Raw genomic sequence first — 20,938 nt, forward strand, 5'->3', positions numbered from 1 at the left:
CATTTGGAGCATTTCAGATGGCAAAAGGGGGCATCCAGCATGCATCTGCTAATCAACCTCAATGACTAACTGTATTCACAACAACCAAGAAGAGGAAGGTTAGAAAAAGTCTGGCGGTGCCACCAAATTGGATGTTGCAGGATGTGATTCTCAACATACTAACACCCAGCAGCATTTCTTGCTTTGGGCGCCAGGGCCTCTTTCCTGCTTTGTGTACCATCCGCAGCATTGGTAGTTAAATAACCACATTTCATGCTGTGTATTATTATTTAATTATCAATGCAGATGGTGCATAAAGCAGGAAAACTTACATGCACAGCCAACACCGTTTTACAAGTGCAGCGCCACACTCTGACACTCGCAGTCTAAGAGGCTCAGGCAGCCAGTCAGGAACTTTTCTCTGACACCGGTGCTAGTGACCATGTGCCAGATATGTGGCGGCCTAAGGGCTTTTTTCCCTAGAGCCCTGGCCTTCCCTTATGGGGTCTTCGAGGTACACTCCTAAATGACACAAACATAGCGTCACTTTTTAAAGTAGCTAGAGCGACATGAGAACCAGCTCTGTGCTGCCCAGTGTTGCATGCCGATTATCACTGCCTCACCTCCCCCACCCTTTTCCAAGTTGTCATAAGGAGGGTTGGGGTCAGGAAGCATCATGGACCCAACCCTGCCCTACGACGATTTGGGAAAGGGTGTGGTTAGAAAGAAACAGGAGCTGTGTACAAGCACAAGTGTGTTTGTGGCCTGATGTCACCCATTTATTACGTTTGGGCTACAAGCGTTGAGTTTCTGGGAGATGATGTGGTCTCACGGCTAGACTGCCGACCTTGGAGCTGGGAAACCAAAGTTCGAGCCTCGGGTCAACTCCACATTCTGTGATCCTGGGCAAATCCCTTAATCTCCCCGTGCCTACCCCCAAAAAATTAATGTGTCCTTGTATAATGTAACTGGTGCATATGTAAAGCGCTCCAATACCTTTGGTTCGAGTTGACGCTATATAAATCTGCAAAAAAACTTTATCTGTGCACAGGGTCAGATTGGTAATGCGGGTAGTCGGGAAATGGCCGAAGGGCCGGTAGCTGAGTTCTTGCTGTGGGCTGCTTTTTTGGGCAGCCTGGGGGCTGTCTGTGCTGTTAGGATGCTTTGTGTGCCTGAGTGGCCTTTCTAGAGGCAGATGGGCAGAGGCATTACTGCCTTACTCTCACTGGGCCGACCCATTAATGTATGCTGATTGAGCAGGGGCAGGGGGCCTGAGCAAAGGTGGTCTCACTTGTATTCATGTGTGGCTCTTTTCATAAAACTAAGCTGAAGCAGTGTTTTGCGGAAAGGCATACACAAATGTGGGACACTTTGTTTTGGTGTGCCCGGGCCGATTTTTTATGGCAATCTAACCCTGTCTGTACAAAGCACACATTTTGATGAGGTTCATCACTCTTCGTACAAGTTAGGTTTTCTGTGAAGTGCGGTGTAAGGGCTGCTTTACTTCTGTTGGTTTTTTATAACAATAACTTATTTTTTTTCAGTGATACCATCATGTGTTCAGGCTACCGTCTTTGCCCTTCTGCTCTTTTGCAAGGAAGAGTTTTTTATTTTTTTTATTCTGTGCGGTCTTGTAGTGATGGCATTAGGGATGCCTTTCTCTTCTGTGAGTAGGCAACCCACTAAACAGGCGGGCCCGAGAGAAAAAACAATGAACGTTTGATAGTGAGTCAGTTATAATTTTTTTGCTGTTTGTATATAGTGTGAACTCGATCCGATTTACATGACCTTGACATACATTACACATGTACACATTAATTTTTGTAGGCACTGTGAGATGATTTGCCCAGAATCAGAATTAAGCTGAACTCCAAAGTCAGCAGCTCTGGCCGTTACACCACTTTTTTCACCAATCATTTCATTGGGGTGTTCTTGTTACCCAAATAATCCTTTCTGTCCTCGGGCACCTTCCTGGTGACACTGGCATTCTTGGTGGCCATCCCTGCGCTATTCCGATTTCATGAAACGCTGGATGGGCTGGAGCCATTACCCACCCAGACCTCGCTGCCCTTCTTTGGGATCATGCTGCAGGCGGACACAGGCGTGGGAAGACCGCAAAAAAAGTTTTTGCTAGTGTACTAAGGTGAGTTAGATGTGGAACAATATTAGCAAGTCAGGCACGTAACACCCTTTGGGCTCACCGTCTTGTGTATCAGCCCCGGCTGAGACAGATTCGCGGGCTAGCGACAGTCTAATTTCAGCCGCACTCGAGTACTTCACAGGTCTTTAAAACACCATTTACTTGTTAATGATGCTTTTGTTGTGGTTTCACCCCTTCTTAGAGCCACTCTGCCTATGTCTGGAAGAATTAGACCCCACTCCCCCGCCCCTCGAATTCTTTTTCAGCCCTCCCCCGAAATTTGGCTCTAGTTGCCCACCTGCAGCAAGTGGGATTGGAATATGTAAGTGCAGTTAAAAGAAGGTGCTCTGCAGTGGGGCCCCGTAGTACTGTTTGTTCCCATAAAAATGTCAAAGCATGGCAAAATAGGCTAAAGTGTATTGTAATGCTGGCGAAGTGGCTGATGGAGTTGGCGCTGGCCACAGACATCTGCTGGGGCCTTCTCCACATTAGTTCGTGGCCATCTCAGCCTTCCATCCTCCCGAGGTTGGGAACTCGAGAATCACTAAAACAGAGTAATAGTAATAGAGCACCGCAGAGCAGTCCTGAATGTGAGTCCTGCTCAGGCACAATGGGCATACCTCAGATTTCTGCTAGGAAGGGCAGAGCATTTAAACGTTGGTGAAAAGTGTCATGGAGCCTTTCATCATATTTAGCACTGAGGTCAAACTGTAAATAGATACATAGAACAATTTATAACAGATATTGTAGTGCATAATGCACTGTTTTTCAACAATTTTTAAAATGTTCTGCGAGGGGAGAAACTCCCATTGTGCTACACTCGTGCAGAACTTTACCTAGTCCTATGCCCAACCACTTTCAATTTTCACCAGCCACCACTGCTAACACCCACACAAGAGATCCATAGAGATTTTCTCAAGCGATTATTATTTTCAAGACATTAAATGATGTTGTCAAACGCCAATACCCAGTGACTTTAACGAGGCAACCCGCTACTTACCAAAGAGAAAACAGCTGCTGTCGTTATTTTGCCCAGGAGCATTTATTAAATAAAGCTGATCACTTTCTGCTAAAGTGCCCTGGTGCTTAGATGTGTATGTTCCTGCGCTGTTCATTTTCCTTCTGTGCAGCCTTCTGAGCTTGTGTGGCTGCGTGTCTGCCTGTGATATGCACCTGTGACAGTGAATACATTTTCTGCAAGACAACATACTTTGTGATTGAAACCCATGAGCAGGCCTATCACTGTACTGCCTATGGCAAGTGCAAACTACACTCATTTGGCATAACTTAAAAGATTTTTTTTAACACATGAATTTATTATGTCAGTTTCAAAGCAACTAGTAGTTTCATATGATAGGCACTGGAAGTCCTTTACTGTAGCCTTGTTTCAAATAAAAACCAGCGGGAGGAGCCGGGGAGTCGGTGCAGTTTGGGGAGTGAAATTCAGAAGGGGGAAGGGCGGAGCTACACGAAAATCCAGTGAGTTTGTTTATTTACACAGCAGCTTGTGGCAGCCAGCAGAGAAAGGCTGCTTTGCCTGTGTATCTCTGCCGGGATTAGTGACTGACTGAATAATGTGCACGGATTTCAGCAAAGAGGAGCTGGGAGTCGAAGCTTTGGCGGGAGCAGATTCTTTGGAACCTTATAAGAATTTAGCCATCACACACAACAGACAGAGTGGCTGAATGTGGCGCAACATACAAACCCCTTCCAGGAGGCGAGTTGTCCCCCCACCCTTGCTTCAAAACTGCGTCCATATTAACCCTCAAATCACCACTGACAACATGCCTTGGTGCCTTAACCCCTTAGCTGCGGGGGTAATTCCCCCGCTGTGCTGGGGGGGAAGGGGGCGCGCGCACAGCACTCCCATGCTCATGACGAGCTGAGCTCGTCATGAGCTACAGTGCTCCTGTGCTCATGGCGAGCTCAGCTCGTCACAGGTGCATTGGTTCCCGTGGAACGCTCAGCACAGCAGGGGAATTCTCCCCGCACCTGAGCGTTCCACAGCCCATGACGAGCTGAGCTCGTCATGAGCACCGGAGCACCGTGCCTCATGACGAGCTCAGCTCGTCATGAGCATGGAAAAGGCTAAAAGGTTTCAAGTTTATTCAACATAACATGTTTATTCATCTGCAAAATCATGGTCATACCAATTGCTCTCTTAATATCTATGTTAACACATTTCATTTTCTTTGCAATCATCTTTGGTCGCTGTGCGGACCAAGCCTCCTCAATTTCCCGGGGAGGGAGGGGACCCCTGTCTGAGCCTTTGATTCAGCTAGGCTTCAACTTGCTACCGACTTGGAGGGTGTCCGTCAGGACCTGCCCGGGCTGCAAGTGCTGTCCCGCTTGCCCTGGAACCTTTCGTGGGCTCTTCCTGCTCCCAGGGGTCCCTGCCATGTGGCATCCCAAGGACCTTGCGTGAGCATCTACTCTATCCATCCTGAGGCTGAGACCTTCTATTTCGCTCCCTCTGTAACCCTTCCATGAGGCATCCCTAGGGTCCTGCAGGAGTATCACATCTACTCTTTCAATGGCGGTACACCGCACTTGACTCCCTCAGTGCCCCTGCCGTGAGGCATCGCAAGGACACTGTGTGAGCCTTCCATCTACCTTTTATTAATTTCTCTCTTTTTTTCTACCTTTCTTGTGTTCCTTCCGCCACGCTAGCTACGGTTTCACGATCGGAGGGAGCTCCCCCTGCTCTTCCTTCCCTTCCTTTCTCCCTAGAAACCTATCTGTGTTTCCGACCGACGCAGGAGAATCCTCCTATAACCTATCCCTCATACCACGTCTGCCTGGTGTCTGCAGGCCGTTTCTGAGTTGTCTGCTGTGGGGGCCGCCATCTCCCTGACCCTGCATGCCATGTGCTTACTCGGGCCTGTTGCCCCTATTTATCCCCCCTATCGCATTGTTCAGCTCGCCCCCGGATTGGGAAGGTCCGAGATTTCCCTGGGGTGACCAATCCTGGTGGCCCCCTCTAGTGGGCTATGCAGATGGGCGGGGAGGGGCTACCCGCCTCCGGGCGGCATTTGCCCCGGGCCACTATTGGGTCCAGCTTCGCCTTCCCCGGCCCAGGTTGCACCTTGCCGACTTTAGGACTGGGGACCCGGGTTCGAGTCTCGGGTGTTGGCTCTCCCCTCCCTGATCGTAACAGATTAAATACTAATTATGATTAAACAATATCACAACAAAAAAGGAAATTAAATAATGCTATATTAGTAAATGGTTGAACTTGCTGAAGCATAGACAATTGGGTGAACGAAAGCCCTTCATCAACGTGTAGAGGATCGCGTATGTGTCATGAGGAAGCTTTGCATTGTTATGGGATGGCCAACCAAATGATAGGCTGCATGTCCAGACGGGAGGAGAGACCATCCATGCTGTGAAGGAGCATGGCCCTGTTGAGATGGACACCTGCGGACAACCAAAAGAAACAGGTTATGAAGTTGCCATGGGGTAGGAGTAGACACAGAAAGGAGGAATAAACACAAATAAAAAACCAGCATTTTCTGAATGTCACACAATTAATGGCAATTAATAGGCGAATCAATAGGCATGCCAAAAAAACACAGAAGAGATAACAACATGTCTTGCAGACAGCAAATGCACTGTCTACGCTCGACCTAACAAGGAGGAAACAGATGGCCAGAGATGCCCAACAAAAAGCAGCACAAAGCAACTCTCTTTAAGAGCAAGCAGGAGCAGGAATTACGGCAGCAATGACGGGAGGGAGGGAGTGCGAGGGAGGAGACAACAGATGACCAGAGATAGCAAGCTAAAAGAATCAATCTGTGATGTCCAGTGGGAGAGAACCAAGTATCCAAAGGCGGGACAGATGGACACTATTGACCAAACAGAGTAAAGGTATTTCTAAAGGCAGGCCAACCAACCAACCTGAAGCGCTGAGCCTGTTGAGACGATCATAGACTGAATACAGCATGCCTTCGCAGAGCAGCTCAAGTGCTGCCCTGGCTCGACCTAAAAACAGGAGGCATGGAGGGGGGATTAGATTTTTATTGCCGAAAATAGCGTGTGATTGGTCTGATGAGGCAGTGGTGTCTCATATGTAATGAATGAAAGCAAGGGAGGAACCATAGGGTAATGATAACTATTCAAAATACACTAGGGTCCATAAAAGTGAAGAATTGCATTGATTGTGGAAAAGAAACTCATTAGTTAGGATAATAATCAAACAAGTGAAACAATGAGTGAATAAATTAAGAAAAGTGGAAATCTGTCCTGAGTAAAATATGTGAGACATACTGAAGCAGACTGAGACACGTTGGTGGACATGAGATAGATATTAAAAGAAGAAAATAAGAGACGCATTTATGTAATTTGGAGGATATTGGGAGAGAAAGAGTTAACATGTAGAACGATTACAGGAGTATTGAAGAAAGAGGAGATAGGATTTAGGGAGAGATGTGCTATCTACAGGGGAGAAGGGAGGCACATTGTTGAACAATAAAATGTACAGATATTAATCCTGGGGATAAAACGTACCGGATTCTACAGATATGTATTCTCTTATTTTGAGGGTCTCACATCTACCATACCTTGTAGAATACATTCCTCCAAAACATATTCTGAACCCCCCTGTTTTGTAAAATTAACTACTTCTTAAATGGCTAGGTGCTCTGTGCCATACACTGCAATTAATAAAACACAATACAAAGCAACTTAATCTCTGTGAAGTTAGTGGGCGATGCTGCATATTTTCAGTCATAAATCAGATATTCATCCCTGGGTGTTAGATTGCAATCCTTTATAGTTCTCACTCATGCACCTCGTTTAATTGAGACTTGTATGCTTTTTCATTTTACCTTCAAAGTATTAAATACGCCTTAAATGTACGTCTTGCATAACATGACCACTTGGTTAAGAATGGCTCATTTGCTGCACTTACACAGTGGCCATCACAGCGGTATCAGAAGCTCCCCTCTTCTCGAAACCCACTTGAAGGATGGTTTGACAAGTTAAATTCAGGGATCTCTACTCTTTTTCCCCAGTAGAGCCAAATGAATATTTCTAAAAGTAAGTTTGGTAAAAGGTATAACATTTCACTGCACAGATGTAATACCTCGTGCTCAGGTTCTGCTACACACCAACAAACCAGCAGGCAAAAATAGAAAGACAGGTGCCTCAGAGAAGCCACAAATGGGAAGTTGAATAAGTTAGGGGAAACAGGTAGTTTAGAGAGACAGGGGGATATTCACAAGGAAGTGGCGGAGAGAGGCGGTAGCCTTCTTGGTTTTACGCCTCTCTCCGCCTCTTATGAAAAGCAAGGCTGCACCTTATTCACAAGAACATAATGCAGCCTTGCTTTTCCCCCTGCGATGGCGCTAAGTATCAGAACGTATTGCCAATGCAGCCACCCTTGCTCCAGAGTGCAAGGGTGTCTGCAAGCAGGGAGGTTTGTTTATGTACAGGAAGGTGTCCCTTCCTGCACATAAACAAACCTAAAATGCCAGTTCGTAACTTACATGTGTGCTGCTTCATGCAGCACACATGTGAGTTACAAAACAGCATTTTTAAAAAAGGTTTGTTTATGTACAATAAAGGGACACCTTGCAGGCCAGGTCGCTCCCACGCCACACAGCACCAGCAGTGTGTCTGTGCCCTTCCCTGTGCTGCCGATTCTGCCGCGAGTTCGCCGCTGCTGTCCCCTGTGCCCCTGCCGCCTGGTTTGCGCTGTAACTGTTTTTTGACATAACTGTACTGTGCCTCTGTACCGCTCTGCCCCTTCGTGTTCTGTTTATTTGTCGTGTCCTCATCGCCGTTCTGCTCCCTCCCCCTCCCTCCCCCTCCCTCTCTCCTTTTTTCTTGTGTATCCCAGCCGTCCCGTTCCCGCCCCTGAGCCCCTGCGGCCCGCCCCCTCGCTATCCAATTCTCCACCCTGCTCACGCCTCCCAGCTCCTCCTCGCTCCCTCATCGCACTAAATGGCGGCCGCTGCGCGGACTCGCTGGAGGCGCACCAGAGGCAAGCCTGTCTGCACCCGTCCGCACCTGGACTGCGCCAGAACCCCTGGACCCTGCGAACGCCACGCCACCAGACTCCGATACGACGCCACCACCCTCCTCGCACCCAACACCAGCCGAAACCACACCTGCTTCCAGGCCGCCCGAAACGGACCCACGGACTCTTCTCCTGCCGCACCTACAGCTTCACCTGCGACAAAACCACCAAACCTCCAAGGACTAGACCCAACCACCTCCGCTGCATATTCCTCAACACCTGCTCCGAACGCAAACATGCCGTCGAGTTCTGGGATCTGATCGACATCTCCGCCCCAGACATGGCCTTCCTGACGAGACCTGGTGGAACGACTCCTCGGCACCTGACATCGCCATAGCCATCCCGGAAGGCTACAAGATCACCCTCAGGGATTGCACCAACGGAACTGGAGGAGGAATAGCCATCGTCCACAAGTCCACCCTCAAGGTCGCCACCCACGCAGATGACACCCTCAACACCGCCGAACACCTGCACTTCCAGATCCACACTGATCCCAACACCACCCTCAGAGGAACACTCATCTACAGACCCTCAGGGCACCAGGCTCAGTTCAGCTACTCCATTGCGGACCTCGCCAGCACCCACGCACTCGCCTCCACGGACTACATCATCCTCGGGGACCTGAACTTCCACCTCAAGAACAACAAGGATGCCAACTGCGCCACCCTGATCGACAACCTCGCCAACCTCGGCCTCAGAGAACTCGTCACCGCACCCACCCATTCCGCCCGCCACACGCTGGACTCGGTCTTCTCCATATGATCCCACGTCACCTTTGACCAACCACCGAACTCCACTGGACCGACCACCGCTGCATCCATTTCACCTTCAACAAACCAACCATGCAGCACCACACCCAACAGCTGCCTCGCCGCTGCTGGAGCAAAGCCACAGAAGACCGGCTGATCACCACCCTCTCCCAGAACCCACCCACCGACCCCACCAACCCAGACACCGCAGCCTGCAACCTCAGACAGTGGATCGATAACTGCGCCAACACCCTTGCCCCGCTCAAGTAACCCTCCAACAGCCACGCCAGCAAGAGAGCCCTGGTTCACCGATGAGCTCCAGACCTCCAAACACGCATCCTGGAAACTAGAGAAGATATGGCTCCACGAACACACACCGGACAACCATGCAGCCCACAAGGACGCCACCCGCAGACATAAACACCTCATCAGATTATCCAAGAGATCCTCCTTCAAAGACTGCTTGGATAACAACGCACACAACAGCAAAGAGCTCTTCAGCATCGTTAAGGAACTCTCCAACCCCAGCGCCAACGACATCCCGCCCTCACAAGAACTGTGCAACTCTCTAGCCATCTTCTTCCGCTGCAAGATCGCTTACACTCACAACAGCTTCAACACCACAATCGCCCCGACCACACCAGACTCCACCTCCCATGTCAACACCACCAGCGCCAACCGCCTGACCTCCTGGTCCAACATCAACGATGACGAGACTCGCAAGGTCATGAACTCCATCCACTCAGGATCTCCGTCAGACCCATGCCCACACCAGATTTTCAACAAAGCAGATGCAGCCATCGCACCTCAACTACGGAAAGTCATCAACATCTCCTTCGAAACAGCCACATTCAGCTGGAAGCATGCCAAAATCAACGCCCTCCTCAAGAAGCCCAAGGCGGACCCCAAGGACCTCAAGAACTTCCGGCCCATCTCCCTGCCCCCGTTCCCGGCAAAGGTCATCGAGAAAATCGTCAACATGCAATTGGCCCGCCACCTGGAAGACAATAACATCTTGGACCCATCCCAGTCCGGATTCAGAGGCAACCACAGCTCCGAGACAGCCCTCATCGTTGCCACAGATGACATCAGGCGCCAACTAGACAACGGCGAAACATCAGCCCTCATCCTCCTGGACCTGTCGGCCGCCTTAGACACGGTCTGCCATAGCACTCTAAAGACACGCCTCCTAGAAGCCGGAATCTTAGAGAAGGCCCTTGACTGGACCACGTCCTTCCTCTCCGGCAGAACCCAGAGCATCCGCCTCCCACCCTTCCGATCCGAAGCCACCAACATCATCTGCGGCGTCCCCCAGGGCTCATTCCTCAGCCCGAAGCTGTTCAACATCTACATGGCCCCCCTCGCACAAGTGGCCCGCCCCCACAACCTCAACATCATCTCCTACGCCAACGACACCCAGCTCATCTTCTCCCTCACCAAGGACCCACACACTGCCAAAACCAACCTCCACGAGGGAATGAAGCCCGTCGCTGACTGGATGAGGAGCAGCCGTCTGAAGCTGAACTCGGACAAGATGGAGGTCCTCATCCTCAGGCCCACCCCCTCAGCCTGGGACGACTCCTGGTGGCCGACCACACTGGGAACAGCATCAACACCCACCAACCATGCACGCAACCTAGGATTCATCCTCGACTCCTCCCTCTCCATGTCCATACAGGTCAACGCTGTCTCCTCCTCCTGCTACAACACCCTCTGCATGCTCCGCAGGATCTATAAGCGGATCCCAACTGAAACAAGAAGAACGGTGACACAGGCCCTCGTCAGCAGCAGATTGGACTACGGCAATGCACTCTATGCAGGAATCCCAACCAAACACCTACGACCACTACAACGCATCCAAAACGCCTCCGCCCGACTGATCGTCAACGTCCCCCGCCACAGCCACATCACCCCCCACCTGAGAGACCTACACTGGCTCCCCATCGACAAGAGGATCACCTACAAGCTCCTCACCCACGCACACAAAGCACTCCATTACGCCGGACCAGCTTACCTGAACAGCAGACTCAGCTTCCACACCCCCACCCTCCAGCTCCGCTCCGCCAGCCTCGCTCTCGCCGCTGTCCCCCGCACCCAACGTATGACATACGGTGGCAGATCCTTCTCCTACCTCTCCGCCAAGACCTGGAACACCCTCCCTACCCACTTACGGCAGACCCAAGACCTACTCGCCTTCAGAAGACTCCTAAAGACCTGGCTTTTCGAACAGTAGCAGCACCCCCCCTCCCCTCAGCGCCTTGAGACCCTCACGGGTAAGTAGCACGCTTTACAAGTACTCTGATTGGTTGATTGATTGAATAGGGGCTTGTGAATATGCCCCATGGTGTGCAGAGCTAATAACTATTTACCAGAATCACACAAACTGGACAGGTAAATGACAGCAATGAAATATGCTCCACTCTTGTTCAGTCGCGGTGCTCTCTCGCGGTCTGATTCTTAGACATTATCTTACTCCCTCCTTCACACTCTTTCTTCCTGTTCCTCTCTCTTTCTCTCACTCCAGCTTGCATTCCTTTCCAACCCTGATATCCCCCTCCCCAACTGTACCATCTACCTCATTCCCTGGCAAAGTGAGATAAAACAATTGTCTAGGATCAATCAATTTGGTCAAATGGGGAAACCGGGGTTGATCCCAGGTTTTCCAGATTTGCATTGTGTAATTCCATTTCATTCCAATTCAATAATCAAGTTACATTCTTTTTACACTATTCTCCCAAGGTATCTTTAGAAAGCGGAGACGGCTCACCACAAGGTGCGGTGGAGGACTGTGATTCAGATTCAGCATAACAGCCTATTATCAAATCTATAACTCTTCTAGAGACGAGGAGCTTTAGTTAGAGGACAGTATGGAATTAACTCCTCAAAATAACTCCATGACTCAGGGTCCACAGAATGTACATGCTTCATTTCGGCTACACCCACAGTACTCCACCTCAAAGCCCTATCTCCACCCTGTTGACATCAATACGGCCCTCGGGCACACCTCGGGTCATACTTTGTGGCCCTCGGGGAAATGTTTTTGAGGACCCATATGCTAGACAGTGTAAAGAGTGGAGTGGAGTGGAGGAGTGGAGGAGTGTGGCTCAATGGTTAAAGCGGCAGACCCTGATGCAGAGTTCTGGCCCGGGACCAGGGTTCAATTCCCGCCTCGGCAGGTCTTGGGCTCAATTTCCTCGGACCTGACAATTCTCGCCTCGGTGCCTATTCTAATCATGGGCCCCACGCTGCAACTCTGGGCAATAGCTTGCTTAACCTCCACACCGGCCCCAACAGCGCTAGGATGCCTGGCTTCGCCCAGGTGTGGACACTTTACAGGGAAAGCCAGGAAGGGTTCAACAGCGTATGAGTAATAGCGCCAGGAAGCCGCTTGGTGACAGTGCGCTCTACAAATACCTTGACATTTACATTTACAAGAGGGGTCTTTCCTACTGCCAGAAGAGTAATGTGCTTCCTGAAAAACCTACAGCGGTCTCTGTCAACATTTTACTATCTCAGTCATGAGACCTGATGGTTAGAGTTCTCCCCGCCTGGAAACAAATATAATGCTATGACGTCACAAAACAATGGCCAAAACCTATAATTGGTATTTCAATTTCTCATCCGGCACTTATACTGAGTAGCAGCAGTAGGAAGCGGTAAAGTGTCGCTTCAGAAAAAATAAATACTGACCCTACCGCACCATGGCGCCCACGAAAGCGCAGGCCACTTTCCCTCAGACGCGCCCCACCACTGATGGAGCGCGCGTCAAATTTGTGAAGGCTTCAACAACAGCTATTTTTGTCCTTAACAAATGCAGTGGCAATTTAGCAATCTCAAGACTTGACTTTTCCATAAACACGCTGCCTGTTTGATGCATAATTCAAATTCTGCCATAAGCCGTGAGCCTGTTTGCTTTGCAAAAGCTATAATTTAAATGTAACCTCCTCAGAAAGCATTCAGAAGCATTTCGGCGTAAAGTGTCATTTTGTCGGTAGATGCAATCTCGCCCAGTTCTATTCCAATATGCTGGGGTTGTTTTCTAAATAATTACCATTGCTTTTTGCTGGAAGCAGCGTTTCTTCGCTGTTTCTCTATCCCCCTGCCCATAAATGTTTCCAAGGTAAATGAAAGCTTATCTGGAGCCATTACAAGCAGGCAGTTTTCGGTTTAAATGTCATAACAGAGAAATGTTCTCGCCTGCTGAGAAGGGCACCGGAGACAAGAAGGGAAAAATTCAGAGAAGGAGGCATTTATACAAAAGTCCGTTGTTTTCTTTTAATGGCCATTTTGGGTGTCAGTTCGGGGACAGTTTTTTCGCCATTGCTGCTCAAGTTTCCGTGAATTTTCCCAGTGACTTGACACTCAAAAGTGTCAAGCTTTTCTGTTAGGAATAAAAGTCCTCTGCATGGTGATGGATGGGCAACGCTGCCAGGGTCGGACTGGCCTATAGGGCAACTAGGCAGTGCCTTGTGGGCTTTTCTGACAGGTCAGTGTGTGGGCTATTTCTTTAGCTGCTTGTGGGCCTGTTTTATGGTCTGTTGGGTCCGTTTTGACTGTTAATTTTCCAGATATTAAAACAAACATTGCCTGCAGCAAGCTCAAATCCATGGAGCCTTCAATTCCTGGCAAATCACCTATACAGCTTGTCATTACAAGTTCAAAACTTCCCCAGTTTGCAAACATGGTTCACTTTTTTAGCTATCTTATTCAGAAATAGGGGCAACTTTTATTTTGGTGCCCGGACCTGTTTTCTTCCCAGTCCAACCCTGACCTCTGCCATAAGTGCCCCAGCTGCATAGATGTCTGGGCCCCTGGTACTGCTTTTTGGTTATGGGCAAACATGAATTGTGCGTGCGTGCGTGCCATGACCTGACTCATTGTAATATGGTCTTTTTAGAATGGGGGGGGGATGCCCCAAGTGCTTCCCATGTAGTAGTAGAGTGCTGCAGCCCTTGTCAAGAGTTAAGTGACACGCAAGCGGTGGTGGTAGCATACACATTTTGTGTTTTGTAGCACTCAGTAGTGTGAACAGTATTAGCTGTGTCATAGGCGTGGGGCCTACAGACCAACTCATGTAAAGTTCTGCAGCTATGTACTTATCCTACCCTTCGCCTACATGATGTAAGTATGAAGCGCAGTGCAGGATGTGATGCTTGCATGTGCGTGCTGAGATGTATGTGTGCCAGTGGATGGTAGATGACATGGAGATCTGTGCAGGGCCGTTTCTACCATTAGGCAGGACTAGGCAGCTGCCTAGGGCGGCAAATGGGCTAGGGGGGCAAAAGGGGGGATTTTTTTAAATTTGAAGGCAGTGAGTGCAAGCGCACCTGCTTGTACATCCATGCTGCGCAGTGCACCCTAGCATAGTGGTGTGTGGAGCGGCCGGCGGTACCAGTGTACACACAGATTCTCACTCTGCTCTCTGCTAGTCGCAACTTTCTCCCAATGTTCACGCATAATCTGCTGCTCACTCCTCTCACTGCTCCCCACACTTTCACACACTCTCAGCTCTCGCCCCCCTCCACCTCCACCAGAAGCGCCTGCATCCACTATTCCGCTGGTCCCCCACTTAACACGGCGCCGCCATGGCCTGCCATTCCTGTGTCCCACCTGACCCGCCCTGCCTTTCTCTGCCCCGGCAGTCCACGAGGTGACAGGCCTACTATCCAGCCCTTCCAGCCACGGAGCTCCTTTCCCCTCGGAGGCCGAGTAGGCAGAGAAAGCACCGCGTTGCAGTGACAGAGGGAGAGAGAAGGGGTGCTGAAATGGGCAGCAAAGGCCTAGCTGTTAATTGTGCAGTGGGTGCAGTGGCACCGAGACACAGAAGGGTCCAAATATAGCTCCTTTTTTTACTCCACGGGGGATGTTTTCCTTGCTTACAGTAGGGCCCTTGGCACCCTTGCTAAGGCACTAGTAGGCAGGAGGGGGGTGAGTGGGGTCTAAATGAGCGGAGTAGGGCAGCAGCAAGAGGAGAATGGTTTGCAGGTGCATGTGGGAGAGGCAGAGGGGCTCGAGGCGGTGGCAGACGAGAAAGGGGGTGAGAGAGCTGAGGAGAAAGATGAGAAATCAAGAACTCCTAAAGAGGGGTGATTGGAATAGAGCAAACCACGCAAGAACCAGGGACACATCAGGTGTATTAGGGAAGCAAGGAGGGGCAACGCAACACGAAAGAAGCAAGGTGTGAGCAGGAACCACTGAAGGGGGGGAAGGCACGCACAGAAGCAGGGAGAGGAGAAGCTAGTGGGGGATGGCAGGCAAGAAAGAAAGGGTGAGCAGGACCTGGTGAATGGAGGGCAGGGGTGCTAAAGGAAGGGACACAAGTGAGTATCCAGAAAATTAAAAGACCCCTCACTTGTAACTTAGCTCTAATCACACCGAGCTCGCGAAGTCTGCAAATCCAACCCTGTTTAAAAGCGTTCCTTTCAGCTTTTCATCTTCCTTCGGAGGGTCAATCCATTCCCCCTGCCTTCTACTCATCCATCCACCCCCTTCACCTTTCCATACACTAACCTCTGGTCCCATTCAACCATACTGTTTCCATCCATCCATCTGTCATTACATGTGTGCATCCGTCCTTTTACACATCCACCCTCCTTTCCTGATATTCCCTAACGCTGGTATTTTTACTTGCAGGAAGAAGAGGCCCCCAAACTACCTTTTCACTTTTAAGTGGGGACAAGTTCGCCATTCCATGGGGTCAGTGCTGCCTCTGCTTAAGCTGCTGGAGTGGGGGGTTCCCCACGCCATTGGAGGCACAGCTGAGAGAATGGGTGAGCTCTGCAGAAAGGAGTATATTAGAGAAGCGGGGGAGGGGTAAGTGTTGAATTAAGGCGAAAGGTGAGGACCACTGATATCAGGAAGTGATGAAAGGTGACGGGGAGGCATGGGTTAAAAAAGGGGGAATATTGGGTACTCTAAGTTCAGTGGAGATAAAAAACACCAAGAGCAGAGAGGAAAGAGGTGATCAGGGAGAAGAGGGAGAAGGTGGTATGATAGGAAGTATCAGGAGTGCAGGGCCTGTGAACAGATGCGAGCTGGTGAAACAGGAAGGACAGGACCTTTTGAATAGGGCCAGGGCGGGAGGGGTTTCAAGGGAACGAGGAACACTGGAACAATAGGTGATAGACTCAGGGAGAGTTACCGAACCAGTGGAGGGGTGAGAGGTGCAGAGTAGGGAGCTCTAAAGGGAGGGCTCGATATGAACTTCAGAAGAGAGAGATGCAGAGTGATGATAGTAAACGGGAGGGGGCGGCATTTTTCAATTCTCGCCTAGGGTGGCAAAATACCTAGAAACGGCCCTGGATCTGTGGGTTCTATTTCAGAGACCAGAGTATGGAAAAGATAGTTAGTGGAGAGGACGGCAACCCCCCCCCCCCAGCCCCCGTCCCCAGACAGGAGGTGTGGATTGTTGACATTCCTGAGTGCTGGGTTGTCAACACACACTGTAGGATGAGAGCACAGCTTCCTCTGTGCACATCAAAGTTTTCTTGGATTCAAAGAAGAGTTACTGATCAGTGGGGCCTGGGCTCATTGTCAGGCAAGATGGTGGGTCTGATAAGGTTGGCACTGTAGGGCAAAGGAATCCAAATAGAAGGGAGGCCTTAGACCTTTGTCCCTTTGTGAGGGCTATTTCAGTCAAAGCTGACAGCAAGATGTCATTCCCTGTTACTCTCTTGGCCTGTGTGGTGAGTCAATCGGAACTGCTGTGGGCGATAATGCTGTTCTCCCAAATACTAGTCACACTTAATTATTATTCAAAGTGCAGGGGGCCTTGTGTAGGTCCCAAAGAACAATGGCCCCAGAATAGAGATAATATAAACCAAGTTAAATCACTAACACCTGACAAGATTCAAAGTCAAACCATGGGTGTGTGGCCTGCAAGATGGCCGGATGACAGCATTAGGAGAGCGCTCATTGCCCAGTTCTGTAATCCTGCAACATCCTGCAGTACCAGAGGCCCTAGCTCCTGCTCTGGGGTATGTGTGGGGGTCACCTTGTTAACACGCCATGCCTGATTAAGGGTCTGCCGTGCCGGTGCCAATTGTGAGACGCGTCCATGGCACAGCAGTAGAAAGGGCGGCCTAATCGAGGTGTACGACCTCTGGCTGAGGGAGGAACAAACTCTGGCTGGGGGCCCAGCCCCCGCAGCGAATCACTGACAGTGAGGCAGCACGCTGCCGGAAACGAAGCACTTCTCCCCCCTGTGCCACTGAGGACATTGAGAGGCTGGCTGTTGAGCATTGGCCTTCTCAGCTGCGATGGAGGTTTGGCGTTCGTGAGAGGTGGGAGCCCTGAATGTGGTGCTGACCGCAGCCTCTGCCTTGTGGCCTAATGACATTGAACTGCTGGTAGCGGTGTTCGCCTTCCTCCTGAGCGGTGGTGAAGCCCGAGTGATAGGCGCTGCAGCACACTCATGACCCGGATCTTGTGTGATGACTGGGGTTACCTACGAGGGCACAAGAGTCAGGGGGCCCTCATTGGATGTTTGGGCCTCCCCCCACTAATTGGCTACACCAGAGATGCCGAGAGAGGCACAGAGGAGGACGAGATCCACCCCCCCCCCGGCCACAAGGGAAACTACACAAGGCAGCCCACTGAGGTCTGTCACGCAATATCTTTACTCCACACTGTTACTTGAAGCGTAAAAGGCTACTCTGCAACCTGCCCTAAACTGGCACGCTAAGACAGATCCAACCCCAAGCCCCCCATGTAACCTGTAGGGTGGGTGGGTGGACAAACTTTTCTGTCTAAACCCCCCGGTGGGGCTAAGGTGTCAGGAAGAGGCCGGATTCTCCTCTCCTGACACCTTATATTATATGCGTTCCTAACTCCCGCCCCTTCCCCAATCATCTAGCCCCCACACCTTGTCCTTCCGGCCATCGTGTGAATAGCCCCGGGGAAGACTTGTCTGTGGCCTTCACTTCCCCCGGGGGCCGTCATTGTGCAATAACTACACTCCACGCTGTTACTTGAAGCGTAAAAGGCCATTTTATTAGGACAAGGTTGCAATCATTTAAACTTTATTAACAGTATATAACTGCAAGAAAATACTTTCCCCATCCCATACCGACACATTCTCAGTTCAGCCTTCTCAAAACCATCTCACCAGTTTGACTCTTCCCCATTCACTCGGTGACCTCATTCCTGATGAGTACAGGCCTCAGACTTACACAAGAATTTGGCACGGAAACTGGAAATACAAAAACATAGTTTAATAAACCTTTAAAGGTGGTACTACAGCCCACACAACCCTCTACAGTATTGTACAAGGTAGTACAAAGAACTCGGACATGCGGTCCCCTTTTATACACAAAGAAGGGGTTCATAAGTGGGCGGTTACCGCTCAAAACATGATTTACAACCATATATGGACATTTCTCAAGCATGATCGATACATGGGTGGAATTACCGGTTCATGAAGCCCACCGAATGCACATTCCAATCCCCTCTAAGCAGAAACAGATGTTACACGTACTGGGCATGCGCCAGGCAAGCTGGAACTATTTATAGCCTGTTGCTGGGCAAACTTCAGGGGTGACAATCAGCGAAGTAGGACTTGCCTCGTGGTGAGCACATGGCGAAGTGTAGCGTACAAGATGGACGCCAGAAAACAAAATGGAGTCTGGCCGTATTTCAAGTATGAACTGGAAAACTAGAATGAAGACAGGATAGCATGTCTTCAGCGAATGCTTAACATTATCGCTGTTTTATTTACAACAGACAACCCTTTCAGCATTTGCTGAAGACATTTGGTTTTCTTGGATAATCTAGATACTCATAGTTTATATCGATGCTCATCATATCCGCTATCTCTCTAGTTATAGTTTTCTTATGGGCAGCATCTGCAACAGCTTGTTTATTAGGCACACAAAGTGAGACACACAAAGAACATATAATTGGACTACATTGAATACATACGCAACAGGTGAATAATATGGCAACAATTATACATAGTCCAGTGAGAACCTTCCAACCCCATGTAGAAATCAAGGTCCAGAACCACCCAGAGAAAGTCCAAGATCCATTTTCTTGATGTATATCACTGCAATCTTGTGTAATTTGTTAATGGCTTTATACACAGAAGGAGTATGATCTGGGATAAACACACAACAGCTACTTCCGATAATTCTACAAGCTCCACCTCTGTCTGCTAACATAACATCGAGAACCATCCGGTTCTGCAACGCAACAATCCTAGTAATTTGTAGCTCTTCAGTAAGGTTCTCAAGAGCTGCAGCAGTTTTATTGGTAACAGCTTCCACGACTCTTGTTAATCGTCATATCTTTCTACTATTCAGAGCAGCTCCCACAAAGAAAAACAATCCTAAGTTGAAATCTATATATTGTTGCAGACTGGTGTCCGTCTGATCAACATCGTCTATAGATAAGGTCCGTTTGAATCTGTTCACAGTTACATTATTCAACAATGTCAAGTCTTTATGATATGATGCAGGTGCCAAGAATACAGGTGGCAATAAAAACGATACATAACATACTCCAGACCATCCGGCTGGTAATCGATAATAGCCCTTATTCCCGCATACAAAATAGGTGTTATGTGAAGCAAGGAAAGTACTGTTATTCAGGCCATCAATATTCAATACAACAATACAATCACTAACACCTACAGGAATATGGCCCACACTTTGTACACATAAATCAGCCTGTGCTTGGGCCACTGAAATCACAAACTTCTCTTGCCCAACAGTGCCTCTAGTGTTCGTAAAGATATAAGGTGTCGATTCATTGTCCGGTCGATACTCTTCCCACTCCCATATAGTTCCGTTGGCTTGTGGATAGCCGTCTTTATCTTGATGGCATTCTTTATTCAGCTTGAAAATTAGTCTTCCTACTGTAGGCTTTCTCGTAGCAAAAAGCAAAGTATACCACGCTCTGCAAGAGCCATTATGAGAAAAAGGAAGAGGTATGAACGGTGTCCCCCCTTTCTTTTGATGCGCTGGCATCATCCTGCATATCCAGCAATCTGTGGCGTTTGTAGCAACGTGGGTATGATGCAACATCTGAATGAAAGTGTTATTCAAATATGACTGTCGGTGTTTCAACTCTTGATATGGGAGTGTATAGAAAAAGTGCTCATCAGGGACTGGAGTAGAAACAACATATAGTTCACAGGCAGGAGCCTTCTCCTCAACAAACCACATGACTATAGCGATGACTGCTATAACGATAATGAACTCTACAGAACCAAAAATCTTCCTCTTATCCATCTTGAGCAAATGTACACAGTATCTTCCTGGAACTAAAGTGTTGTCAGAACTCTTACCCCGTAGGTAGCCGTTGTTTTCTTCACCATCGGGCCAAGACGGGTGTCACTACTCTAATGCATGGCTGATCCCCGCTTGCCTCATTGGCTCTCCGTTTCACTAACCTAGGGACCGTTCTGACAACTTCTCATACAATTGCAGATTCTTTCCTTGGTCGCAGATTGTATCTACTCGATGCAGGCGTTGTCTGGTCCGGGAAGAACTCCTCAGAATCGTCAGGTACCACAGCACGGCCTCTCTCCGTAGTCAGGATATCTCGATGATCAGTTAATACAGCAGGTTCCACCAGGTCAGGTTGCACCTTTCGGCAGTGGATGGAATGAATCCAGTTTCTGCGATTGGTTACCCGCACTGCTGTTCTTGTAGCCAGGAGAACCTGCTCGGGGCCGCACCACCTTTGCTCTAGGCTACTCGACCTCTCAAAGGACTTCACAAGGACAAAGTCACCAGGCCGGAGATTATGACCTTCTCCTGTGGACCGATCAGGGAGTGCTTCTCGAACCTGTTGATAAATGGAAACCAAGCTGTCAGTTAATTGTGCCAAATAGTAATTCATTAAAACACAAGGTACATCATACACTGAACTTGGTTTGGGCACCCCCCATATATTCATGGGGCGCCCGAAGACAATTTCATAGGGCATTAAGCCCGTCCGAGAGTGTGGTACTGATCTGATAGACAACAACGCCAAAGGCAGAGCATCTGGCCAAGTCAGGGACATAGAAGCCTGTATTTTCGCAATTTTCAACTTGAGCGTGCCGTTGTA

The sequence above is a fragment of the Lissotriton vulgaris genome, chromosome 11, assembly GCF_964263255.1.
Source record: "Lissotriton vulgaris chromosome 11, aLisVul1.2, whole genome shotgun sequence".
Lineage (NCBI taxonomy): Eukaryota > Metazoa > Chordata > Amphibia > Caudata > Salamandridae > Lissotriton > Lissotriton vulgaris.